Genomic DNA, 12,463 nt, shown 5'->3' with positions numbered 1-12,463 from the left:
GCTAATCTTTCATTGCTGGGTAAGAACCTCTTCATCCTAAAAAGGATTACACAGTAATCCGAAAGTAAGTTAAAATTAAAAGAATACAAGAAGAGCTTCGTAGTGGTCAATATTTTGCCCAGCTTTGGGATAAAACAGCTAAATATATATTTCAATAAGGGGCCATCCATATATTACGTCACACGAATTTCACGATTTCGGACTCCTCCCCCTTTATTGTCACAGATGGTCACATTTCGACTTCCTCTACCTAGTGTGACGTTACGTGTTTTGCAATTCCACACTTATAATTTGTTATTTATTAAATTAAAACATCAGTTGCGACATTATTTTTGTTTCTATTTAACTAACAATTAGATATAGTAATTTATGGATATGGTGTGTGTAGTAATTTAGGGATCGTCCCTCGTACAACTTTGTTATCTGTATTCCCTTGTGTCCTGTCCTCCCTGTAAAGTTCCTTTCCACATTTGGTTTTAAAAAATTAATCGTAAGCTATGTGTCAAATTTAAATAGCGGATAAATAATTAAGAAGACAATAATATTAGTAAGATTGTGTAATGGCTGTCAATGTTTTTCATTATATATTTTTGTGATCAAAGTTTTAATTTTTACATGTGACTTGTCGTGTCTAAATTGATGAAAATTTTGTCAAATTAAATGTATTCCTTATTTATTTAGGATGTCTTTTCTGTTCAAATTATATAGTTTTTTTTGGAAAACAATACGAAAAGATTAAAAACCATGAAATACTAGGAACTGGTCAAAATATGCCTCGACATATCTGAATCTTATTGTATAGGTACGGGCAGGCAGTGTGTCAGTAGCTACTAGTAAAAATTATACTTAGTTCAACCAAAATTCGGTTTAAAACTTTTGCGCACAGAACATCAAACAAAAACGATTGATTGTTTTGTCCATATCAGCAAAATATTTTTAAAGAACCACCGTATTATCAACATAATTTTATTATTGTAATATAAATTAAATGCAATAGCGAGAAAAGACTTCCTCAATAGATAAGAACGTAGATTGTTGATAACAGATGACACATCTAGTAACCCTACTGAAAGTTCCAAATTAAAAATGATTGTATGGGAAGTTATCGTAAACTATTGTGTTTGAAACAGGGATTCCAAAATTTTCATACAATTTTTATCTGGCCTATCTGGATCCAGATAGATCTATCCGCTATCCAATACCACATACAATAGTTTACAATAACGTCCCATATAAATCATCGTTTTTATTTGGAATTTTCAGCAGGGAAATTTATAGAAGTCAAAACCCTATTGTGTTGTTAAAACTAAGGCTCCAATGTGATAAAAGCAATATTTATCTCTCGAATTAAATTGTATTTAGGGACTAGTACGTACATAACTAATATATATATATATATAAAATTTAAATGTAAAATATACAGAAACGTACTATTATAATGCAAAAGACGGATTAAAGTGAATGATTAATATTTAAGGAAATGTAATATCAGATAGTAATCATGTTGTTGATATATGTAACATATCAAAGAAATCTTTAAAATTCTTAGGCGTTGTTTGAAGATACTCGATGTTCATAACTATTCAAAAATAATAGTAAAGTGCATAAATGTCTTACAATGACATCGTGCTAATATGAACAAACAGTTATAAACAGTAATTCCATTACTTCTCAAATTTGAAAATAGTTTAAGTTCATCGCAGTATATTGTATTGCGATGAGTATTTCTTTAAAAAAATAATTGTAAATCTTTAATACCAAAATAACCTTTGTGGCCAAAATAATGTTTAAAATGATTCACAAATTTAATCTGTGCATTAGTGTCGTGAAATGTGCTCTCGTAACCTGTTTGAAAGCTTCATGAAAAACTTAGGCAGTAACTAACTCTTACAGAGTGAAAATAAAACATCATATCGAAGAAATATTTTTAATAACATAGGTATATTATAATTTACACAATGTTGGTTGGTTGTTGGAAAACGTATGTAACATACCGGGAACAAGTGCGTTTGTTTTAGAGCCGATGACGGTCGATGCTACAATTACTTTTCGATATTTTTTAGAATCAAAATTATTAAGGATTACGAGTTACAATTTTGTTGAACATCTTTTAATAAATGTGATTATGCACATGCTCTTTTCTTTTATTACATTCCCAAATTTAATTATAATTACAAGTACATAATTATCTATAATAAATTAATAATTATGTTGTAGGTTGATGTCGCCAGAACAATTAAATTGACGTTAAATCTTTTGCAGATTTCAAATAATTGATAAAACAATCCTTTTAAACTTGATTTATTTGTTATTACTAATAAATAGATTTTTGAAAAATATAACAACAATTGATTTGAATTATTAATTACTATGTAAAGATCATTATATACATGTGATATTAATATATAAATTTATTACACGAGATTAATATTATTGTTTTATTATTGAAATATAACATTTATATTGGCTAAGAAATCGCCTAATAAATAGGAACACGACAGGCGAATACTCACTAATTTGAAGTCGGTTACAATTCGTCCGTCACAAATACTACCTCTAGGTGTCGAGGGAAAGTTCACATTCGAGTTACATACACGTGATTGTATAATGGGCGTGTGACCATACCGCTTAGTACTTACTGTGCGGTATTTATTGGACCTGTTAACCTGTAGGTTATGTGGGTGTATGTGTATGCGATAATTATGCTAAGCAGGCATTGTACGCAGGCGATATTTTGTAGGTGAGAGTTGCTACACTATGTCTTGGTGTGCGAATATCGTTCGAATCGAATATTATAAACGATTTTTTTGAACTATTTGTCGAATTTCGAATAATTCGAATTTTGAATAATTCGAATAGTTTGGAAAATTTCGAATAATTTGAACAATTGGTAAATTATCAAAATATCACTGGATTTTTTATTTCAAATTTCATTACATCGTGTCTCCAAATATACTTATGAAAAATATTTTTTGATTAAAAATCAATTATCCGAAGAAAACTATTGCTCAATTTTTATATAGTCAGTAACATAAAAAAATTAGATTACATATAGATAATTCGGAAAAAATCGAATTATTCGAAATTTTTCGAATTATTCGGGAACTTTCGAATTATTCGATTCGAGTTACGAATTGAATATTAATATTCGATGCGTAACGAATGATTCGTAAGTTTGAATTATTCGCACACTCCTACTTGCTACTTTTTAACGACAAGTTTATCGATAGAGATACAGGTACAATATAAATTGTAAGAGAAGTGAATTGATCTATTGCAGTCGAGGAACTTATGATCCATCGCGGACATTCGTCTCTCGAGTACAGTCTCTTCATATTTTATCTGTGGTGTACGACCACATTATCCTGCATCATCACCGATTCGAACTCAGTCTGACATCCTTGAAATTACAGACTTGGCTTCGGCCTTACTTTACCAGTCATCGAATCAGAAGAAAAATAAAGTTACTTCAGACTTGGCTCCGGCCTTTTGATGTATCAGAACGAAACTTACAAATTCAAACGAGGCTGTATGGATTATAGTCCTTTGCCTCTCCCTATTGGGGATAAATTGTAAAACAACATCAGTCCGACATCGGCGGCCCCGGGCGACGGTCGCTAGCAGGCGCGCGCGCGCACGGGCCCGGACAGGCGGAAGATGGTGGGCAGCAGCGCCGCCAGCGCCGCGAACAGCGCGGGGCTGAGCGCGGCGGGCAGCGCGGCCGTGAGCGTGCGCAGCGCCGCGCCGCCGCCGCCGCTGGCCTCCAGCACGAAGCCCTTCACGCACTTCAGCACCAGCTCCGCGCGCCGCAGGCACCACGCCGCCGTCATCTCCTGGCGGGCAACGAGCGTCAGGGGGACTGCGTCCCGATCGTCTTAAAGGTTTTTTTTATTTATTTTTTATATATCACTAGGTCGGCAAACAAGCGTACGACTCACCTGATGGTAAGCGATTACCGTAGCTTATAGACGCCTGCAACACCAAAAGCATCGCAAGCGCGTTGCCGACCCAATCCCCAATCTCCCCCAAGAGCTCTGGTCACGTTACTCACCAACAGGAACACAATACTGCTTGAAAACAGTATTATTTAGCTGTGATCTTCTGTAAGGTCGAGGTACTACCCCAGTCGGGCTGCTCCAGTTTTGAGCAGGAAATTCCTGCTGTGCCCTAACTCAGGTTTTACAGCGAAACAAATTGCAGTATTGAGGAGAGGACACTACGATGTGGATGGCCTGTATTAAAATAGGTCGAGACGTTTAGGAGATGTATAGAATAAAAAAAACCACATACTGGTAATATAAAGATGTACCGAGAAGAGTTTTTGAAATGGGATATTCATGAAATGATATTTCTTTGAGAATTCTTGAGGGCACAAAGGGATGTATCCTGCTTAAAATCGGAACCGGCTCGTTTGAAATAGTACCTCAGCCTTGCAGAAGATCAAGTAGTGCTCATGGGAAGAGTCAGGTATAGGGTCGGCATCGGCAATACTTGCGATGCTTGAAAGTGACACAAGCGCCAAGTCTACTATGACTACTCACCATTAGGTGAACCGTAAGTAAAATAAATACATACGGTCACACGTCATAATTCTATCAATAACTCACCTCCGTCAACTCGTGTCGCAGTAGCAGCGGGATGGCAATAGACGTGACGTCGTTGCAGCACGCCGCCTTCAGAATGTTGCGCAGACCCAAGATGGCGGGATGGCGCGATGTTATATCACCTGTTCGATAGTGGGAGAAATGTGATCATATGATTCGTTGCAATTAACGAACTTGCTGCTGAATATTATCATGTTAAATTATCTCCTATCTATGACATTGGCTAATTTTCGCAACAATTGTATTTATGTTTAAATACCTAGTTCATATCACTCAAGAGTGAGACCGTACCCGAATCGAGCGAGTCGTCCACGACGAGGTGGAAGACGACGTGCGCGTCCGCCAGGTTGCTGTGGCGCGTCACGAGCACGTCGCCCGGCTGCAGCGCGCGGCGTGACATGAGAGTGAGAGTGAGAGTGAGACCGTACCCGAGTCGAGCGAGTCGTCCACGACGAGGTGGAAGACGACGTGCGCGTCCGCCAGGTTGCTGTGGCGCGTCACGAGCACGTCGCCCGGCTGCAGCGCGCGGCGTGACATGAGAGTGAGAGTGAGAGTGAGACCGTACCCGAGTCGAGCGAGTCGTCCACGACGAGGTGGAAGACGACGTGCGCGTCCGCCAGGTTGCTGTGGCGCGTCACGAGCACGTCGCCCGGCTGCAGCGCGCGGCGTGACATGAGAGTGAGAGTGAGAGTGAGAGTGAGACCGTACCCGAGTCGAGCGAGTCGTCCACGACGAGGTGGAAGACGACGTGCGCGTCCGCCAGGTTGCTGTGGCGCGTCACGAGCACGTCGCCCGGCTGCAGCGCGCGGCGTGACATGAGAGTGAGAGTGAGAGTGAGACCGTACCCGAGTCGAGCGAGTCGTCCACGACGAGGTGGAAGACGACGTGCGCGTCCGCCAGGTTGCTGTGGCGCGTCACGAGCACGTCGCCCGGCTGCAGCGCGCGGCGTGACATGAGAGTGAGAGTGAGAGTGAGACCGTACCCGAGTCGAGCGAGTCGTCCACGACGAGGTGGAAGACGACGTGCGCGTCCGCCAGGTTGCTGTGGCGCGTCACGAGCACGTCGCCCGGCTGCAGCGCGCGGCGTGACATGAGAGTGAGAGTGAGAGTGAGACCGTACCCGAGTCGAGCGAGTCGTCCACGACGAGGTGGAAGACGACGTGCGCGTCCGCCAGGTTGCTGTGGCGCGTCACGAGCACGTCGCCCGGCTGCAGCGCGCGGCGTGACATGAGAGTGAGAGTGAGAGTGAGACCGTACCCGAGTCGAGCGAGTCGTCCACGACGAGGTGGAAGACGACGTGCGCGTCCGCCAGGTTGCTGTGGCGCGTCACGAGCACGTCGCCCGGCTGCAGCGCGCGGCGTGACATGAGAGTGAGAGTGAGAGTGAGACCGTACCCGAGTCGAGCGAGTCGTCCACGACGAGGTGGAAGACGACGTGCGCGTCCGCCAGGTTGCTGTGGCGCGTCACGAGCACGGCGCCCGGCTGCAGCGCGCGGCGTGACATGAGAGTGAGAGTGAGACCGTACCCGAGTCGAGCGAGTCGTCCACGACGAGGTGGAAGACGACGTGCGCGTCCGCCAGGTTGCTGTGGCGCGTCACGAGCACGTCGCCCGGCTGCAGCGCGCGGCGTGACATGAGAGTGAGAGTGAGAGTGAGAGTGAGACCGTACCCGAGTCGAGCGAGTCGTCCACGACGAGGTGGAAGACGACGTGCGCGTCCGCCAGGTTGCTGTGGCGCGTCACGAGCACGTCGCCCGGCTGCAGCGCGCGGCGTGACATGAGAGTGAGAGTGAGAGTGAGACCGTACCCGAGTCGAGCGAGTCGTCCACGACGAGGTGGAAGACGACGTGCGCGTCCGCCAGGTTGCTGTGGCGCGTCACGAGCACGTCGCCCGGCTGCAGCGCGCGGCGTGACATGAGAGTGAGAGTGAGAGTGAGACCGTACCCGAGTCGAGCGAGTCGTCCACGACGAGGTGGAAGACGACGTGCGCGTCCGCCAGGTTGCTGTGGCGCGTCACGAGCACGTCGCCCGGCTGCAGCGCGCGGCGTGACATGAGAGTGAGAGTGAGACCGTACCCGAGTCGAGCGAGTCGTCCACGACGAGGTGGAAGACGACGTGCGCGTCCGCCAGGTTGCTGTGGCGCGTCACGAGCACGTCGCCCGGCTGCAGCGCGCGGCGTGACATGAGAGTGAGAGTGAGAGTGAGACCGTACCCGAGTCAAGCGAGTCGTCCACGACGAGGTGGAAGACGACGTGCGCGTCCGCCAGGTTGCTGTGGCGCGTCACGAGCACGTCGCCCGGCTGCAGCGCGCGGCGTGACATGAGAGTGAGAGTGAGAGTGAGAGTGAGACCGTACCCGAGTCGAGCGAGTCGTCCACGACGAGGTGGAAGACGACGTGCGCGTCCGCCAGGTTGCTGTGGCGCGTCACGAGCACGTCGCCCGGCTGCAGCGCGCGGCGTGACATGAGAGTGAGAGTGAGACCGTACCCGAGTAGAGCGAGTCGTCCACGACGAGGTGGAAGACGACGTGCGCGTCCGCCAGGTTGCTGTGGCGCGTCACGAGCACGTCGCCCGGCTGCAGCGCGCGGCGTGACATGAGAGTGAGAGTGAGAGTGAGACCGTACCCGAGTCGAGCGAGTCGTCCACGACGAGGTGGAAGACGACGTGCGCGTCCGCCAGGTTGCTGTGGCGCGTCACGAGCACGTCGCCCGGCTGCAGCGCGCGGCGTGACATGAGAGTGAGAGTGAGAGTGAGACCGTACCCGAGTCGAGCGAGTCGTCCACGACGAGGTGGAAGACGACGTGCGCGTCCGCCAGGTTGCTGTGGCGCGTCACGAGCACGTCGCCCGGCTGCAGCGCGCGGCGTGACATGAGAGTGAGAGTGAGACCGTACCCGAGTCGAGCGAGTCGTCCACGACGAGGTGGAAGACGACGTGCGCGTCCGCCAGGTTGCTGTGGCGCGTCACGAGCACGTCGCCCGGCTGCAGCGCGCGGCGTGACATGAGAGTGAGAGTGAGAGTGAGACCGTACCCGAGTCGAGCGAGTCGTCCACGACGAGGTGGAAGACGACGTGCGCGTCCGCCAGGTTGCTGTGGCGCGTCACGAGCACGTCGCCCGGCTGCAGCGCGCGGCGTGACATGAGAGTGAGAGTGAGAGTGAGACCGTACCCGAGTCGAGCGAGTCGTCCACGACGAGGTGGAAGACGACGTGCGCGTCCGCCAGGTTGCTGTGGCGCGTCACGAGCACGTCGCCCGGCTGCAGCGCGCGGCGTGACATGAGAGTGAGAGTGAGAGTGAGACCGTACCCGAGTCGAGCGAGTCGTCCACGACGAGGTGGAAGACGACGTGCGCGTCCGCCAGGTTGCTGTGGCGCGTCACGAGCACGTCGCTCGGCTGCAGCGCGCGGCGTGACATGAGAGTGAGAGTGAGACCGTACCCGAGTCGAGCGAGTCGTCCACGACGAGGTGGAAGACGACGTGCGCGTCCGCCAGGTTGCTGTGGCGCGTCACGAGCACGTCGCCCGGCTGCAGCGCGCGGCGTGACATGAGAGTGAGAGTGAGAGTGAGACCGTACCCGAGTCGAGCGAGTCGTCCACGACGAGGTGGAAGACGACGTGCGCGTCCGCCAGGTTGCTGTGGCGCGTCACGAGCACGTCGCCCGGCTGCAGCGCGCGGCGTGACATGAGAGTGAGAGTGAGAGTGAGACCGTACCCGAGTCGAGCGAGTCGTCCACGACGAGGTGGAAGACGACGTGCGCGTCCGCCAGGTTGCTGTGGCGCGTCACGAGCACGTCGCCCGGCTGCAGCGCGCGGCGTGACATGAGAGCGAGAGTGAGAGTGAGACCGTACCCGAGTCGAGCGAGTCGTCCACGACGAGGTGGAAGACGACGTGCGCGTCCGCCAGGTTGCTGTGGCGCGTCACGAGCACGTCGCCCGGCTGCAGCGCGCGGCGTGACATGAGAGTGAGAGTGAGAGTGAGACCGTACCCGAGTCGAGCGAGTCGTCCACGACGAGGTGGAAGACGACGTGCGCGTCCGCCAGGTTGCTGTGGCGCGTCACGAGCACGTCGCCCGGCTGCAGCGCGCGGCGTGACATGAGAGTGAGAGTGAGAGTGAGACCGTACCCGAGTCGAGCGAGTCGTCCACGACGAGGTGGAAGACGACGTGCGCGTCCGCCAGGTTGCTGTGGCGCGTCACGAGCACGTCGCCCGGCTGCAGCGCGCGGCGTGACATGAGAGTGAGAGTGAGAGTGAGACCGTACCCGAGTCGAGCGAGTCGTCCACGACGAGGTGGAAGACGACGTGCGCGTCCGCCAGGTTGCTGTGGCGCGTCACGAGCACGTCGCCCGGCTGCAGCGCGCGGCGTGCTCGTGGTCCGCCCTGCCTTTGACGCTCCGAGTTACGTTTCTCCGCCTGAATAATCACTATATCATCAAACTAAGCAGCTCACGAAACTAGATCATATCATCAAACGATTCAGTAGTTTTGCCGTGAAAGTATCCACCAGTCCACGCTTACAATCCTGCGTGTTTATACACTACTAGTTGACCCGACAGACGTCTTCTTTTGCGAACTGTCTAACGCGTGGAGTTTGACAGAACTGAGGTAGGGCACAGCAGAAATTTCTTGCTCAAAATATGGAGCAGCCCGACTGGGGCCTCGACCTTACAGAAGATCACAGCTAAATAATACTGCTTTCAAGCAGTATTGTGTTCCTGTTGGTGAGTAAGGTGACCAGAGCTCCTAGGGATTGGGGATTGGGTCAGCAACGCGCTTGCGATGCTTCTGGTGTTGCAGGCGTCTATAAGCTACGGTAATCTCTTACCATCAGGTGAGCCGTACGCTTGTTTACCGACCTAGTGATATAAAAAAAAAAAGTTCGCAAGAAAATGATTAATTTTGTAAATTCTTCATTCCACAAGACCAAAGACGAGTAAGGTGTCGGTGGCGGTACTCACGGGCTCCTCGACGGCCAGCGCGATGCGGCGCAGCTGCTCGTCTACGTCTGCGAAGTGGTGCTCGGCGGCGGCGGCGCGCAGCGGGCGGCGCGCGTCCGCCAGCACCACGCCGCTCAGCTCGCTGGAGTACAGCGCCAGCGCCGGCTGCACGCGCGCCCACGAGCCACTGCGGGACACTGGCCGTTACTTGAACCCGGCTTCAATCATATACACCCTCGTGCGCTCATGTGAATGCTTGAACCCGGCTTCAATCATACATACCCTCATGCGCTCATGTGAATGCTTGAACCCGGCTTCAGTCATACATACCCTCGTGCGCTCATGATCCAGTGCATATGCAAGATAGTATATATATCGTCCGATGAGCATGTAAGCAACTAAGCACTATAACTTACAATGAGAGAACGGTTTATGCAGAACTAACTTACCTCCTAAATTTATTTTCTAAATTAATCAATGAACATTTTCTGGACGCGATTTTATTAGGTAACCTATCAGATATATGTTGAAATGAGATCCGCGAGAGAACGAAAGTAACCGACATAGCCCACAGAATTAGCAATTTGAAGTGGCAGTGGGCTGGTCATCTGTGTCGCAGGACCGATGGCCGTTCCGAGCAGACGGGTCCCGTAGTGGAGAACGCGTCTTGGAAAACGCAGTATGGGACGTCCTCCGGCCCGATGGACCGACGATCTACGTAAGATTGCCGGTGTAGGCTGGATGAGGATTGCGGAAGACCGGGATATGTGGCGCGAACTTGGGGAGGCCTATGTCCAGCAGTGGCCTGCGATAGGCTGAAGTGTACTGTTATTCATATGAATTTAAATAGTAGCCATTATTGGTTGAATTAAAACCTACTAAATTTTGCAAAAAAAGAAAACAAGTGTTGTTGTTGTTGTGGGCTCGATTTTCCGCATTCAGACTCAATGCTGGTCCATTATGCGTAAAAAAGAGCTGACTTGTTCAGCCAGCCCAGCTCCTTCCAGAAGCTCAGAAGCCTCCTGGGACGTTCACAGGCTTCTCGGAGCGTCCTTATTTACTTAAGGATGGTTGCCCGGTGTGTGGCCCCTCCCTCGCATTCCAGGATCACGTGGGCGTCTGTTTCTTCAGCAGGCAGACACCCCCTACAAAGAGGACTGTCCGTTGCATTCATAATGAATAGTTGATGATTGAGGGCCATGTGGCCGGTAATCGTACCAATAACTATTCTGATGTCCAGACGGTTCAGACTGAGCAGTCGGCACGATTGGTGCGGTAATACTTCCGTGAGTATCATTTTGAACTGTCTACAGCCGGTTTGGTTTGCCTAAAGGGCATTGTGAGTTGCACGTGTACGTTGCCTTACCCACAAGCGCAGTTGTCAAAATGGTAGCGGCATTAAAATGGTTGAGCCAGCGACCTTTGTATTGGATCCCTGTCTTGCTAGCTCATCGGCGGCATCGTTTCCGTGTTTTTCACGATGTCCTTTTATCCACTGGAAGATTACCCCATTATGTGAGGCTAATCTTTCAGGGTTTGGTGACATTCGTATATAAGACTACAGTTGATCGAATTATATCTGGTACTTTAAGTACAGCCATGCTGATCGACAGAATACGAAAGTTACAATCCTTAATGCCTTTTGACAGGACGGCGGTGGCTGCGTGGGTTATCGCATCACACTCGCATTGGAAGATGGAGCTGTGTTGGCCTAGCGTTAGTGATAATTTGACATTAAGGTCTTGTGAGTACACTTCGGCACCGGTGCCAGGCCCCATTTTGGAGTCATGCGTATAAATGCGGACTTCCCGTATGCCGGACTGGTCTCTTTCAGCCTCAAATAGTTGTATGTGGTATTTCCTTTCGAAAATATGTTGTTTGGGAATCCTATCACATGGAACAGCTACTAGTGGTTCATAGCTCACTAGGCTGCTTCAGAGTTTATTATGTGGACCGTTCTGGTCAAGGACAAGGTCACACCCCAGGCAAGTGTTTCAGCCTGATATCTGACATAGCCGCTTCCTGTTGTATGAACAGATCAAGCGGTGGCCAGGTCAAGGATAACCTCACCAGCTGGCGTGGTACGCATGCAGCCAGTGATTGCAGAGCATGCTATTCTCTGAAACCACTGAAGCTTATTTTTAACGGTGGTAAGTTCTGTTCTTTGCCACCAGATTACCGCACCGTAGGTGATTATAGGCCTGACGATGGTTTTGTAAAGCCATAAAGTAATTTTTGGTGATGTGCTTCAGCTTTTGCCGAGGATCCGTTTGCATTGGGAGAGGATTATGTTGGATTTGTTGATATTGATTCTAAGTGCAAGACTGGTACCAAATAATTTAGGGAGTTTAAGGTTCCCTAAATTCCGTTTGTTTGTGAACATCACAAGTTCCATCTTTGCGGGGTTCACTGTTTGTTCATGGTCCATACACCACTGTTCGACGACTTTTAATGCGGCCCTCATTTGGTCGCAAACTGTTCTCTCAGAAGGTCCACTGATGAGTACAGTTAAGTCGTCTGCATAGCCCACCGTGAGAAATCTGCGTTCGCTGAGCAAGATAATCAGTTCATCGATCACTATGTTCCACAGAAGTGGGGATAAAACCCCTCCCTGCGGACATCCTCTCGCTACAACGCCTCTAGTTGTTTCATTCACAGTGAATTGAATGGCCTTGTACTTTAGCATGCTGTCAATCCACCCGGCAATTGTGTTAGCCGGGTCCCGGCTTATGCTGGTAAACTTAGTTTTGTCAAAGGTCCCCTTCAAATATTATAACGAAAAAACATTTTTGGATTTTATCGCGGTTCATTAAGTTTTTTAGATACCCGACGTTTTTTTGTCAAAAGCCCCTTCAAATATTATAATGAAACAACATTTTCGGATTTTATCGCGGTTCATTAAGTTTTTTAGATACCCGACGTTTTTTTGTCA

The sequence above is a fragment of the Melitaea cinxia genome, chromosome 23 (assembly GCF_905220565.1).
Source record: "Melitaea cinxia chromosome 23, ilMelCinx1.1, whole genome shotgun sequence".
NCBI classification, from domain to species: Eukaryota; Metazoa; Arthropoda; class Insecta; order Lepidoptera; family Nymphalidae; genus Melitaea; species Melitaea cinxia.
This window is presented reverse-complemented; position numbering follows the sequence as displayed.